Here is a 16,482-nt window from a genome sequence, read left to right on the forward strand (position 1 = left end):
ATATGGGTTGTGAGCAGATTTCCTCGGGAATGGCTCGGGATTTCGATTGAAACTTAGAAAAATTAGAGGGATTCTGGTACCTGGTGCCCGATATGGCAGCACCAGTGCCGTCCCAGCGGCACCGCTGTTGCGGTGTGTTGGCTGCTGGGGCGGCCATGTGTATTGTTGGCCATACCGCTATGGCGGCCTTATGGCACTGTAGCGGCCCCGTTACCGTCGTGGTGGTGACGGGCCAGGTATTTTCATTAAGTGTGATTTAAATAAGCCCTTAGGCCCTCATTATTTCCCATTTCGAAATTAGAGCTTTGGGGAACAGTTTTTGAAAGATATTTTAGAGATATTCTTGGAGGTAATCTTGCCTACTCCTTTACTCTTCTTTAATCACAATCATCCTAGATTTTCCTCTTCCTTTTAATAATCCCTTGGTGATGGAAGTTGAAAGAGGATTTTGATGAACTTTTCCTTAGGCTCATGTATGAGGAAATTGATGATGTTTATGTTAGATTTTGACGAATCTAAGCTTATTAATCATATATCTTCCACTTCTAGTGGTGAATTTTGAAATCAAAGAATTAGGGTTTATACCCAATTTGGGGTTTTTGCTTGAAATAAAAAATTAGGCTAATCTTTGAGTTAAATCAGCAATTAGTGATTGGGTTGTGATCACTTAGTACTTTTGCTTCCGAATTTCCCATTTTGCCCTTGTGGGCCCACTTTCCCAATTTCAAGGGCTAGAATTGACCTAATTTGAATAATAGCAATATTAGTATCATTCTTCATGATTTCTAATCTAGAATTCGATTATGCTTAGACTACTTTGGTTCTGAGGTTCAGCGGAAAGGCAAGGCAAAGGAGTGAGTTGTTGGTGTTGCGGTTCGGGCATCCAGGTAGGTTATGGCTTACCCTTGGTGAGACTTCGTATAGCGAAGCGCATATTTAGATTATATTGTCGGATACAGTATGTGAACCTTCGGGTATGAAGTCGGGTTGGATATTGCCTTAGGTTGGGCCCTGTTGTGTGTTTGGGGCTAGCCACCCCGTTATGTGTGGTTTGATTGTTCTATTGTGCCGGCTTGATGCCATGAGTTATTGGTTGATCTTTGGATTCTGTTTTATCCTCTTGATTATGATATAGTTGACATACCTATTTGGTTTTGATTATGATATATTGGCGTACCGTTATTGGTACTTCTGATTCGGTTATATATTGGCATAATCACTGTTGGTATTTGTGATTCGTGTGCATTATTGGCATACCCATCGTTGGTACTTGTGATAGTGAGCATGATTGTTGGTGTTGATACATGCATTGCACACACTCTCATTTTATGATACACTGTTGAGATATTGATGATATTTGATGAAACAACTTGATGAAACTTGATGGGCTCTTTTATGACGACGTGAGATGGCCAATGTCCGATGTTCTTCCCAGAATCGTTGATTGAGTGAAATTGATACTTGATAAAAACTCTTTTACTTGAGTGATGCGAGATGGCCGATGTTCGATAATCAATTTCGAAATCGTTGTTGCATGGTCGGTATCCGATATTAGTTCCGGAATCGTTAATAATGTATGGACTCCGTGGGTCTCCCAGGGTGGAGCCGGTGTGAACCCCCCATGGGCAAAGATCCGGGGTCCCGTCTATCTCTTAGGCGAAGATCCGGGACGGGTGGCACTTAGACTTCGCGAGTCACGTTGGGTTGTGCTACCGAGACGTCGATATTTTCGTCCAGAGTACATGTGTACACTGCATTTGCATGGCATTGCATTGCATTCATACATTATTGCATTGCATTGCATTATGACTTGATTGAGATGCTTGGTATTGTATTGTGATGACTGGATTGCATTGGATGTTTTACATAGGCGATAACGGATACTTGGAATTGATTACATTATCTTATACTTGTTGGTTTACCTGCTTATCTACTTTATTAACTGAGTTGTGTTAGCTATGCTTAGTCGGCCGATGATGCCTACCAGTATTGTTGTCTTGTACTGACCTGCACGTACTGCATTCTTTTATGAATGCAGAGTATCAGGTCGGATCCACTTCTGTGACGCGTGGCTGATAGTCGCTTCAGCTCTATTCTCGAGTTTCCAGGGTGAGCATGGTCGTTTGCCACCTTGAAAACCTTCCTATCTTTATGTCCTATTTTATTCAGAGACATAGACACTTTATGTATTAGTATTTCGGATTGTATTATTTCCCTTTAGATGCTCTTGTGTTATTCATACCAGACCTGGGGTGTTGTTATTATATATATATATATATATATACTTATATATATCGTGAGACTTACGTATTTATTCCATTCCGTTGTTTAATTTTATTATTTTATGTATTTATTCATTGTTGGGCTGAGAGTTCGCTTACCGAGGTGGGAAGGTAAGTGCCCGCACGACTTAGGCAAAATTGGTCATGATAAAAGAAAACAAAGAATATTGGATTATGTTATAATGGTTTTCCTATCACGTTAGAAGGGTTCTCTGATGCTAATTAGATACCCAATGATAGTGATAAAAAAAAACCACAACGGGGTGGATATTTACGTTGGGAGGAGGTGCCATAAGTTGGGCAAAGAAGCAGACTTGTATTACACATTCTACAATGGAATCAGAATTTTTGGCAACTGCTAGAAAAGAAGCGGAATGGCTAAGAAACATGTTATTAGATATATAGTTGTGGCCACAACTGATACCAACCATTCCAATATATTGTGATAATGAGGCAACATTGATCGTTGTTCATAATAAGATATACAATGGAAAGTCTAGACATATTAGTCTGCGGCATAGCTATTTGAAAGAATTGCTGATAAGTGGTGTCATCACAATTATATATGTTAAATCCTGCGAGAATTTAGCAGATCCGCTTAAAAAAGAACTTCCTAGAGATGCTACTACAAAAACAGATGTGGTTGAAAATTTTAACTACAAGTACATTATTAGAGGGAACCTAACAATACAGATTCAATGGGTAAAGAGCTCTTACCAAGAAAAGCATTGATTCAAGAAAAGCACTTACCAAGAAAAATTAACAATACAGATTCAATGGGTAAAGAGCTCTTACCAAAATTCAAGGCTTAAAGATTTGATGCTTTTCTTTAAGCCTTGTCCTAGAATGATCAGTGCATACTGTTACACAGAGAGGATGAGCAAGAGCGCTTAATGAAAATTTCAAATGTCTGGAGTAATAGGGACATAAAACATTTTTACCTATATGAATACAAGAGTGATGCCGCTTCAGCAAAAGTTGATAAGGTTTGCTCTTGTAAATATTCATGAATTGGGATTAGCACATGGCCTTTAAGTGCTTGAGCGAATCGGTGACTTCAAGTGGCTGGATATATCATATGTGTGAAGTTTTCGATTTAGGCACAAGGAAGTTATGGTTCAATTCTTAGTAATACCAATAACTTCGTCTAAACTTTAAAATATTTACACTATTAGAAAGTTCAAATCTATGAGATACTTTCTATTATGTATGAAATTAGGAATAGTAGTACAAACTAGTGGGGGATTGCTATATCATTTTTAATATTGGAGTAATTTGGGTGCTACGGTTAAAATAACTAATTTGGGTGCCATAGATGAAATAGGTACCATCCTTGAAAACTCTTTTTGGTACCACCATTGAAATGGGTACCGTTGGTGAAATATTCCAACAGGTATCATTGGTGAAATTCCTAACAGGTACCACTGGTGAAATTCCACTGGTCAAATTCAACGTGTTTGTTCTATATAAGGACACAACCTTTCGAAGAACAAGTGTTTAATTTAACTGCTTATCTTCTCTATAAATAGAGAAGTAATTACTCCATATCAGACAAGTAATTACTCCATATCAGACACTTTTAATTCAACTGATAATAGGCTTGCTGTATCCCAAACGGAGCGTTGTCTACTAACCTCATAGACAGGCAATCATTCTTTTGAGACAGTGATAATATCACGCCTCAAGCCTTTCTTTTCTATTCTCTTCATCTAAATTCTAATAGCATTCACTACTGGGTAGTGTATGTATTGATATAATATATATTATACTAACACTCTCTGTGTTAAAAGGCTAAATTCAAAGGAAAGGTCGTAGAAAGATAGACACGAGATGAGAAAGGGGGACTTTTGCAGCATGTCTTAGTTTTTCTATTTTTTCACTGAAACTACTCAACATGCGTTTTCCACTTTTTGTGAACATAGATTTTTCTGTTAGGGTTTTTTGCCCTAATTTTCTTACCATATTTGGATTTTACCTTTTCTTGAAGGAAGGGCAAAGGGTTTACCATATTTGACTTTATTTTCCCCAAAAGAAAAATTTTAATATTCCATATTTGGGTAATCTCTTTCTTGGAGGAAAAGGTTTTTGGACCTCTATAAATTGAAGAATCCCTGTCATACAACAAATACAATATCATCCACAATGTAGTCGTCTAGAGATCTTGTTTACGGGGAGATTATTCTCTCAACAGTTTTTATGTTTTTTCTTTATATTAGTTTTTGATATGTAGGTCAATTGACCCCATTAAAATATTATGCAGTTTCAATTGACCCCATTAAAATATTACGCAGTTTTAGTATATTTTCATCGTCTTCTGATTTATCGTTCAACGTTTGCAATTGTAAGCTTCCGCATGACACCTGATTATTTCGATCCTAATAAGTGGTATCAGAGCCAATGGTTTAGCAATGATTCAACAAGGTTGAAGAAGGTCAAGCTGCAACCCAAGTTCACGATAATGAGGATTTTGTCCGGCTACATATGAAAAAAAAGTTTCAACCATATTTTCAACATCTCTACGTCTGCATATCATATTTTCAACATCTCTGCTGCTGAATCTTTAAAGATAAAAATAAAATATTTTTTAAACCACTTTTAAGCATAATATTTTAACATATTTTTTAATCATGGCAAGCAGCAGTGATGAAGATTATACAAAGAAGATGGATCAAGTTTTGTGAAGAAAATCCAGGCCGCAAGGGGAGATTTGTTAGAGTTTTGCTCTGATTTTCTTATCATAATTGGATTTTACCTTCTCTTGAAGGAAGGGAAAGGATTTACCATATTTGGTTTTGTTTGTCCCAAAAGAAAATTTTAAATATTCCATACTTGGGTAACCTCTTTCTTGGAGGAAAAGGTTTTTGGACCTCTATAAATTGAAAAATCCCTCTCATACAACAAATACAATATCATCCACAATGTAGTCATCTAGAGATTCTTGTTTACGGGGAGATTATTCTCTCCACAGTTTTTATATTTTTCTTTATATTAGTTTTTGATACGTAGTTCAATTGGCCCTATTAAACTATTGTGCAGTTTTAGTAAATTTTTATCGTCTTCTGATTTATCGTTGTTCAATGATTGCAATTATTGGTTTCCACATGACGCCTAATTATTTTGATCCCAACAGGTGGTATCAGAGCCAAGGGTTTAGCAATGATTCAACGAGTTTGAAGGCGGTCAAGCTGCAACCAAGTTCACGATAATGAAGATTTTGTCCAACTACATATAGAGAAAAAGTTTCAACCATATTTTCAACATCTCTGCTGCTGCATCTTTAAAAATAAAAACAAAATGTTTTTTAAATCAATTTTTAACATAGTATTTTAACATATTTTTAATCAATGCAAGCAGCAGTGATGACGATTATGTGAAGAAGATGGATCAAGTTTTGTCAAGAAAATTCAGACCAAAAGGAGGAGATTTGTTAGGGTTTTGCCCTGATTTTCTTACCATATTTGGATTTTATCTTATCTTAAAGGAATGGCAAAAGGTTTACAATATGTGTTTTTATTTTTCCCAAAAGAAAATTTTTAATATTCCAAATTTGGGTAACCTCTTTCTTGGAAGAAAATGTTTTTTGGACCTCTATAAATTGAATAATCTCTCTCACACAACAAATACAATATCATCCACAATGTAGTCGTCTAGAGAGTTTTGTTTACGGGGAGATTATTCTCTCCGCAATTTTTATGTTTTTCTTTATATTAGTTTTTGATATGTAGGTCAATCGACCCTATTAAAATATTATGCAGTTTTAGTATATTTTCATCGTCTTCTGATTTGTCTTCATTCAGCGTTTGTAATTGTAAGCTTCCGTATGACGCCTGATTATTTCGATCCCAAAAAGTGGTATCAGAGCCAATGGTTTAGCAATGATTCAACGAGATTGAAGGCGGTCAAGCTGCAACCCAAGTTCACGATAATGAAGATTTTGTCTGGCTACATATGGAGAAAAAGTTTCAACATCTCTGTTGTTGCATCTTTAAATTAAAAACAAAATATTTTTAAACCATTTTTAAGCATAATATTTTAACATATTTTTTAATCATGGCAAGTAGCAGTGATGAAGATTATGTGAAGAAGATGGATCAAGCTTTGTTAAGAAAATCCAGGCCAAGAGGGGAGATTTGTTATGACTTTGCCCTGATTTTCTTACCATATTTGGATTTTACTTTTTTCTTGAAGGAATGGCAAATGGTTTACCATATTTTATTTTATTTTTCCCAAAAGAAAAATTTTAATATTTCATACTTGGGTAACCTCTTTCTTGGAGGAAAAGATTTTTGGATCTCTATAAATTAAAGATCCCTCTCATACAACAAATACAATATCATCCACAATATCGTCGTCTAGAGAGTCTTATTTACAGGGAGATTATTCTGTCCACTGTTTTTATGGTTTTCTTTATATTAGTTTTTGATATGTAGGTCAATTGACCCTATTAAAATATTATGCAGTTTTAGTATATTTTCATCGTCTTCTGATTCATCATCGTTCAACGTTTGCAATTGTAAGCTTTCGTATGACGCCTAATTATTTCGATCCCAATATTTTCTTTGATGAGTTTTGATTTGAAATATTTTGGAAAACACGTTGCGTTTATTATCAAAAGCTACAGAATTGATGGATTTCATGTTTAAGCAAATGGAAATGGAGATAGTCTATGCTAACTGTTGCTTTTTTTTTTCTTTTTTTTTTTAATTTTTTAATTTTTTTAGTCTCCATATGAGGCTCAATCTCTCAAATAGTTGGAGAGATAAAAGCTAATGTTACCAGTAAATTTGATGGTTATCCTAAATATATACAAGATCCTCATTTATTGTATATTTAATTAGAAGAGATACTGTAGGAATATATAATGTAATAAAAAAGTTAAAAATTTAAATAAGTTGTATTTATGTAATTTTCAGAAAATAGTTGTAACTTTTTTAATTATCATTTTAAAAAATTGTATTTTTGAGATTTTTTCAAAATTTTGGAAAAGAAGTGAAGAGCCTAGTTAGACAGTAGGTGGTGGCCCAGAAAAAGTGGGCCCTACAAAGAGGGACGACATCAGGCCCATTTTGCTTTTAGCATTATATTGTTCAATTTTGCTTTTAGCATCATATTGTTCAGATGTTCCCTTAATACGAGACTCATCACGCGTGACCCCTCTGGATATAATTTTCACCGTTACTCTGTTAGACTGCTATCAAATTAGAATGTGTTAAACTAGTTGCTTATATAATGTATCTATAAATTATTAGCAGTATTATAATATTAGTAGGGTAAAGAGGATTTACTTGACATCGCTATTTTATACATTAATTACACACCAATTACTGTATCAGTAGGGTAAAGAGGATTAATCTAAGTTCATTAAACTTCTTATTAGTTGGAACATTCAAGCTTTTGTTCATTCTCTGCGTCAAGTTTGTTGCTGAATAAGTCTATTTCTTTGGTAGTCTATTTCTTTGGCGCGCCTTGGATCATCTAACAAAAATAAGTTACTAACAAGACAATATGTTATCATTCTATTTAATCATTAACACTTCTTCTACTAGCAGAGCTCATCAACGTGGCTTATGAAAGAATTTAAGAACTTTGCTTAGTTAATTTTTCCAATGTACCAAAAAAAGTTTAATACTTATGTAATTACTACTCTCTCCAGTCCATATTATAAGGTGCTTTTAGCTTTTATATTTAGTACAAAAATAAATGATTTTTTACATAATAAAAAGTTATTAATTTCTTTATCCCTAATTTACCTTTATTTAGAAAAGTAGGATTTTACATAACTAAGAAATTATATTAAATAGGTACCTCTTTAATTAAGTAACTTCACTTAAGATTAATTACTTAGCTTGTTTTATTTGGTTATCTTTGAAAACGTGTACTGGCTAAATGCTAACCTCGTACTCATTTGAGATACAGTATACTTCGTTTGTTTATCTAATCGAATATATGAGTTATTTCATCTGTTTTAATTTATGTGACATAATTTGAATTCACGCGAAATTTAAAAAATAAATGAAGACTTTTGATTTTAAATGTGTAATAACATTTGTGTGGTTATAAAAGTTTGAATCCACACGAAATTTAAAAAATAAATGAAGACTTTTGATCTTAAATGTGTAATAACATTTGTGTGGTTTTTGAAACTTATCACATTTATCAAGCCTTAACATTTATGTAGCTAAAAAACTTTTCATTAATGTTAAATGAAAAAAGTGCACAATTAATTATTTCTAAAATGTTTTGTACAATTTCCTTAACCATACCCACTTTTGATATGATAAAAATAAATAAAAGTTTCATGTTTTTTTATAAATAGCATTTAATTGGTAATTCTTATAAAATAAAAAAATCTAAATTTAGCGCGGTCCATTCAGTAATTTAAGAATGTGTCGTTCTTTTTTAAAATTAAATAAGGAAATAATGTTACTTAATCAAATTATACTGCTAATTTTGTACTCAAATCATTACACGAAATGCTTATGTACGTTGGACAAGCTCAGGCAAGATCGTTTTCCACGGGAGAATTCCAATTAAACATGAAAACAATGTCCAAGCCCCCCTTTTTCATTCTTGAATAATCACTGTCTCTTGGTATGCTAAAAAGCAGAAAAGATTGAACAACAAAAGAAAAATTGGTAAATTTGAAATATAGTACTCGTACTTATCTTCACCTTAATGGAATTTGTGTGTGATAATTAGGACTATAGTTAACAAGCAGTAAGTTTTATGAAAAAAGGTGTAGGATAAATGACAAAAAGTAATGTTGCATCTACCCAAATTGGTATACTTGAGAAGTTCAACATCTTTCGTAAATGACTTCTACAAATTTTAATCAAATGCTAAATGAACTATACAAGTCATCAGTACATACAAATATTTCAACTATTGAGATTCATAAATACACCAATTTATTTATATGTTACTACTAATTTTCTGCAGTAACTTATTACTACTCCCTCCGTCCCATTTTAATTGTCATTTTAGCTCAAAATAATTCTCACTTTAAGAATTTAAGATTAAAGTTGACAATTGCATCAACTGTAACATTAACATTAAAGAAATCTTTATAATAATGTTCATTATCAAAAAGTATAACGAATAATAAATAGGGGTAACTTAGTAAACTTTGCATTTATTATTTTTCTTAATGTGCGTGAAAATAGCTAAAATAACAGTTATAAGGGACAGAGGGAGTACAAAGGGAAAAAGATAAATATAAAATCTTAAACTCTAGTGATTTAATTTCCTAAAGGTGCTCCTAAATCAAATGTCAATGTTCATATATAGAAGCCAAAGGCGATTCACAAAGGAACTGTCCTGATCAGATTGTATAAGGGTGGCATTTGGCTCTTTTGATGATAACGAGTTTGTAATTTATGCTAAATTCAAGAAACGTACAAAGGTCATATAATATTCGTACCCACAAAAGGAAAGATTGAGCATGACTAAACAACAAATCCTTCCATAAATATTTGTATTGTGACAGTGTCAGATAGAATGTGGCCAAATATTCGTAGAAGGATAATTCAAATGTGAATGTACTCTCATCTATTCCCATAAACGGATAGAATTCATATTCGATTGGATAAATCGCTAACCTTTTTTATATGAACTCGTATATTTTTGGAATTATGTATTAAAAAATCAACAGTATTTGTTTTACATACTAATATATCTATGTTACATGTTCAAAATATTGATTTGATCCGTTATTATACATAGGTTTCATTCGCTGCTGTCTATTGGGAATTTTAAAAAATAAATGCTATTAACGTGTAATTAGAAATTTCAAAATTCACAATAAAAAAAACTAAGATAATAATCTGGAATTTCACACGTAAAATTTGGAATCTCAAGAATATGGCCAAAAAGCCAATTGGTTTTTTTTTTTTTACAAATTTGTTCTTAGTTTTATGACTTTTTCACGTGAAATATTCATTTTTACACAAAGATATGAAAATAACATACAAAAGTTTTGGAAAAAGTCATTTTCCTTTACCACAAATTATCAGTGACCATATGACACTATTTGATCGTGTCTATTCCGCTCTTGTTTCTTTGCATGAGGGGTCCCAATAGCAAGTTCCTTTAGGTGTGTGGCGTGGTGAGGCACAGTGACCTAGGCTAAGCTGCTAAGCACAGCCAAAAATATATTTCTGTATCTTCGTCTCACAGAAGAGAATGCATGCTGATGGTGATGGGGGTACAGATTACAGAGTAGTGAACCACATTCCATTCAGTGAACATTCTTCTTCCACATTATTTGCTGCTGCTATCACTTTTTTTTTGCTTTTTCCTTCTTGGAAATAGTCCTGTTTCTTTTTCAAATTTTGGAGGGAGGGAAAATTAAACCTTTATTCCCATTATTGTTTAAGCCAAAATAATGTTACTCTATTTTAAAATATCCATGTAAGTTGGTTTTTCCTGAATTAGATAATCTCCCAAAGAGCAGCCTGCCATGTGGTCCTTTTATGATAAAATAGCTACTAATTGACAATTACGTTCCATTTAGTACAACACCTTTTCCATTTTCTTTACTATAAATTTTCCTATATATGTACAGATATAGGCGTGGCAAAATGAAGAAACTGAAAGACAATTCCTAGAGGTAAGAGATTATCTTAACCTTGAGTACTTAATAGCATGTAATTTATATACAAAAGCAGTATAGCGAGCAAATTAAGGGTCGATTTACAGATGGTCACTCAACTAGTAATATTTATTATCTCAGAAAGTCACCTTTATTTTTAATTCCAATTTCCTTCAACGAAGAAAGTGACTTTCTAAAATAATAACTATTAGTTTAGTAACTATATAAGAAATCAACTCCTTTAGCTCAACAAGTTGAACACCGGGTGAAACATACACTCATCAGCAAAATATTGTGATTGATCTCTCTTCGGAAAAAGATAATCATATGTTTGTAGTTTTGTATACAATTTGTTTTAAATGACCCACTACCCTCTAAAATTGGTCGAATTGTCAACCTAATTATCGGGAATAATCACACCTCCAAAGGTATTTAGGGATAGACAGACAAGTGATTTTAAAACATGATAGAACTCGTGATAATTTAACATTTACAACTATTAAAATGCCTGTAAGTGATATTAACATTACCTGCACGGTAGAAGTGAGATTAACATTACCTGCACAGTAGTGGATGTAAAAAAGTAAAAGGTACAATTAACCCTTTAACCTTTAACATAAAACTTTTTTAATACATTATAGGATGAAAAGGAAAAGAGTAAGTTCCTTTAGTTTCAACTAACTTGTTTTAATAATAACTTAAACTAGACGACAAATATTGCACTTTCTCCTTTTCAAAAAACCATACTCACATTTAGGGAACAAACAAAGAGTGCTTATTAGGAGGTCTATTCATAGATGTAAGGTTGTGGTCCAGTTTATTGTTAGCCCCGACAGTCTATACTAATCTGTCTTAAACTTAAAACTGGTAGGTTTGCAGTTTTTTGTGATTATAGTATCCATAGGTGTATATCTCAGAAATAAAATGCGAAACAATCCAAACAACTTTTTGCATAAAGAAGAAGGTGTAGATTGTGGTAAGAATTCAAATCTTATTAATAGCTAGGTGATAATTGTTTGGTAATGAAGAAGGCCGGGAATTTTATCAAGCAGATTCAAAAAGGCATTGTCTCTTGTGTTCAGGGGAATGAATAATTGTTATATATTTCAAATAAATATAATTCGTTTATATACGTACGTAACATAATTTTTCGATGAAGAGAATTCGTTAAACTCTTCGATAAATATGTCTCCCCCACGGCTCACTCATAGCGATTGAGTTAGGAAGGGGGCCATCTTAGTTGACAGCTTGTGTATGCCTAAAAAAATGTTAGAAAAATATTGATGGGCGAGAAGTAAAATGATATGGTTTAGTCATATTCAAAAGTTATATTTTAGATCTTATACTTTATTACTCCTATCAAAGACTTTTATGCCAGTAAAAAAATATAGAGAATTTCTTGGATTTTTTCTTTTTTCATTTTACATAAGGACCTCAAGGCTAGGCACTACTTCACTGCACAAAAAGGCTGCATCAACAGTGTACACACTCTTTAACAGAGACACCATACCAAGCATGACTAAAGGTGACTCCTAGTGTTTTGACTTCACAGTCATAACATCTTCAACTTTCCTCCAACCGTGGGGCCACGCAAGGGATAATTTTCATCTCTCACACGCATTCACACTCAAAGTAGAGTAGGGCCTTTCTATTTATCACATAATGACTTTCCTTGCCATTAGTGGAGGACAAAATAATTAGCCTTTGAAGCTGAGTGAAATTGGCATGTGAAAGACCTTATCTCAAGTCAACAAATACGTTCCCTAACCAGATATTACCTCGGCGAAGATGACGGTATTTTCAAGTTTAACAAGATTAGATTAGTCTTGGTAAATTCATTTTTGAATGATTCATTAATAGAATTAGGCTATTGAGTTCTCCTTTTAATAATGATTTACTCTAAAATACGCCTAGCTTTTTGATGATTAGATAGGTAGCGAAAGTAATTTAAGGCATGCATGTGACTTTAAGTATATTCATAATCACCCATTTGAAACCTTTTGAATATTGGGAGTGCGGTAAGAAATTTTAAGAATGAGAACAAAAAAAGATTTCAAAGAAGGCCCCATAAATATCATTGCACCTCATGTTATATTATAAATAAAGTCGCTTTGAAGTGAAGATATATTGGAGTGGAAAATCCCACCTCCACCGGTTTCCAAAGTATAAATAGACAAAGTAAATGATTTGGACCTTCTAAAGTATGTATATAAATAAAAAGGGAAGCGGTGGAAACTAAAATAGAGCAGGTTGTTGGGAATCACTCCAAATTGACATGCTCAGCTAATGGAAAAGGGAAAGGCATCACGATGTTCTTATTTTCCTATTTATAATCATTGTATGCGTGACATAATATATCTTTGTGAGGTGATTCAAGTCCTTTGTCTTTCTAAAAATTTACTCTATAAGTATTTTTTTCGATTGAACAGCTGAAATTGATGATAGATAATCTATATCTATATATAATATAAAGCGAGCGTAAACGAGGTGATGTCAAGACACTTCTACATGGTAAATTCCATTCCTATTTATCTTTTTTTCTCAATTTTTTGGCATCTTCATTCATTTTGCTGATTTAAAAAAATTATTATATTCATGTAGTTAAACAAAATTCAATACAAGCATAAATATTACTTATTGCAATTAAATGATCAACATTCACATGTTACATAGGAAAAAAAACGTTAAGCAGCCTATAAACAATCATAAAAAATTATTTATTGCAGTTAAATGTTTCAACATCCGCACGTTAATGCAAGAAAACATTCCAATAACAGCTTTTGGACCTTTCATATTCCTTATTTATAGTGGACAAATGAATGCCTGGAGCCTCCATTTTGAGGCAATACTAAACCACGCCACGTAATGAGGTGAGCATTAACTCTCAGTCTCTCATTACTTGCTCCTCTATTGTAACTTACATCTCATTTAAATCCATTAAAGATCTTTAATTACCAAATACTACATTTAAATATGAAGATAAAGAACAACTACACAACTCATATTGATTAGGAACAAGATGGGACTAGGTTGAAATTAGAAAATATAAGACTTCTAAGAATTGTTTTCCCGGCCAGGTTCCTTCCCTTATTTATTATCTCTCTATTCATAATTTCTCCCTAAGATTTTGAGTTTTATAGCCTGGATGGGTTGTGGTAAGAAACTAGGAGATGAAACCTTTATCGAAATCAAATTTGATATGTTTTTGTTCAAGGAGGATATTTACATTATGTAAGGGTATTGCGAGTTCTTAAAATTTAATAAATGGGCTTTAAGATTATACTTCTAATGGCCATTTAAAAAGAGGTTTTGAATTATTATTTTCATGTAAAGCATTTCTTATGACTCCTTTCCTTCCATTCTAGATTTTTCTGCAAGCTATATTTTGGGTGACATCAGATCTACTCAAATGATATGTATAAGGAAAAAATTGACATAGATATATTAGTAAAATTTAATTAGTTGTGTTTTACCTTTTGGCACAACAGTAAAGAAAATGGAGAATGAGTATCTTTTTTCCCTTCTGATTTATGAACAACCTTTTGTCTCTTTTGATTTAGGAAAAATACCATTTTCAAGAGAAAGTAGTAGCATGAAAGAGGGACAAAAAGGAAAAGACATACATATTTTTTGAGAATTAGTGCTTAAAGACATAAATATAGATCTTGTATCTATTATTAGGAGTATGTAGGTTCATTTCAATTTAATTAAAAAAAAGTTGTTGTTCCCTTTGTGTTAATCTTTTGGTGTTTTTAATTATTTCGAAGATTATTTTGTCAAGCGAGGAACCACATGAATAGTGTCTATTTTGTTGTAACTTACTTAAGTTTAGGTGTCCTTTCAATTAGGCATTATTATTTTATAACTTTAATTTGAGGTTTTACTTTAAAGGAGATTTGGTAAATTAAGAGTTTAGATATGAATTTATAGGTGAGAATTAGTTTTTGTCATGTTTCTTCTTCTTTTATGTCGACTAATTTATAAAAAGAAAAGTTGTCTCACTGATATATTTTTAGGACCGCGCGAAGCGCGGATAAATTCTTAGTTAAGTATAATAGCATGTAAATGACCATTGCCTCCTATACATGATGCTAGAATAGCATTTTCATGGATGTCGAAATACATGATTGCTCTAACCACGAGACCTATAATTAAGTGAAGCTTTTAGAAGCTATAGTTAGTGGAGAACAGAAAGTGTTCACTGGCAATCCATTCACTGTTTGCCTTGCAGGCTTATAAGTTTTTTGCCTAGATATACCTTGCAACTACTGATGACACTGTCCTCTGATTTTATAATAGCACCATAGTTCAGCTTACATAAAAATCATTAACGGTTAAAACTTTTAATTTCACCGTAGTGGACTTCAGTGAAAGGTTGGATAAATAACACTACCTAGGTGCATTAGCTCTTAGCACTATATCTCATACTAAGTATTTTCTGGAAAATTAAGTACCCTATCAGAATACCTCTATAGGGATCTAGTGGTCAAACGAAAACACCCCAATTGTTGACTGGGATTACAAAACTACAGCCAGTTTCCCTCCACCTCACTTTTGTTTGTACATTGTTTCCAATGCTTTGGTTTTTAGAAATCAAAAGACACATTATGTCTTCATGGAATCCATCTAATATATGCATTTTGAAGCAAGGTTGCATGAATTCAAATAAGAAGTCCAACCTAAGGAGCAAAACTCAAACAAATAATCATGATGTTTAGACAATTAAATTTTGTTCACTCTTTTTCCAATCGTTTGGTTACTGGCCTAAGCGCTAAGTCTATTTAGTCATCATAAGCTTCACTTCCCACTTTGGCTACTTTATCTGCCCAAGCTTTCAAAGCATATAATCATAAAACACTACCATTGCAGGTCCCCCGTGGAGTTGTTTTTTGGTTCTACAGAAAATATCAGGTCACTTGGAGAGCTGTAGGGACATTAGACATACACCCATGGGAGTCCCTATGATCACTTGGTTACCATGACTTGAATTCCATCATATTTGGTTACCATGACGCAGTTACAGCTTACCGAGGACATGACCTTAGATAGGAGGGTATGGAGGACTCAGATTTGTTGGGAATAAACCCGCCACAGAAATAATATTCACGGTATTAACAGCGGAATAATAAAGTAGCACCGTGATACGACTAATCAACAAGAATAAAAAGAGCAATAATGACACCAAGATTTTTACGTGGAAACCCAAAAGGGAAAAAACCACGGGCCGAGAGGAGCAACTGATATCACTATAGCAAGGATTTTACACTTTGTAAGTTTGAGTAAAATACTCCAAAGACCACTACACACTCAAAAGAAATAACCCTCTTTTAAGCTTTTCCCACCTCACTACAATATCGCTCACACTCTCTATTTTTCCTCACAGACAATTTCTAACCCTGTCTGTGATGCCTCACTCTTTCTCTCTTTTCGTTGGTGTGTTGAATGAGAAGCCTGAAGGCTTCTATTTATAGGAAAAGTTGGCTCCCTCTTAACCAATCAAAATGAAGGAAACAATTGCAAATGTCGCGACATAGTCTTCAATTGCAAGATGTCGTGACATAGTCTTCAAGTGCAAGATGTCGTGACATAGTCTTCAAGTGGCCAACTTGT

This window comes from Lycium ferocissimum, chromosome 5 (assembly GCF_029784015.1).
Source record: "Lycium ferocissimum isolate CSIRO_LF1 chromosome 5, AGI_CSIRO_Lferr_CH_V1, whole genome shotgun sequence".
Lineage (NCBI taxonomy): Eukaryota > Viridiplantae > Streptophyta > Magnoliopsida > Solanales > Solanaceae > Lycium > Lycium ferocissimum.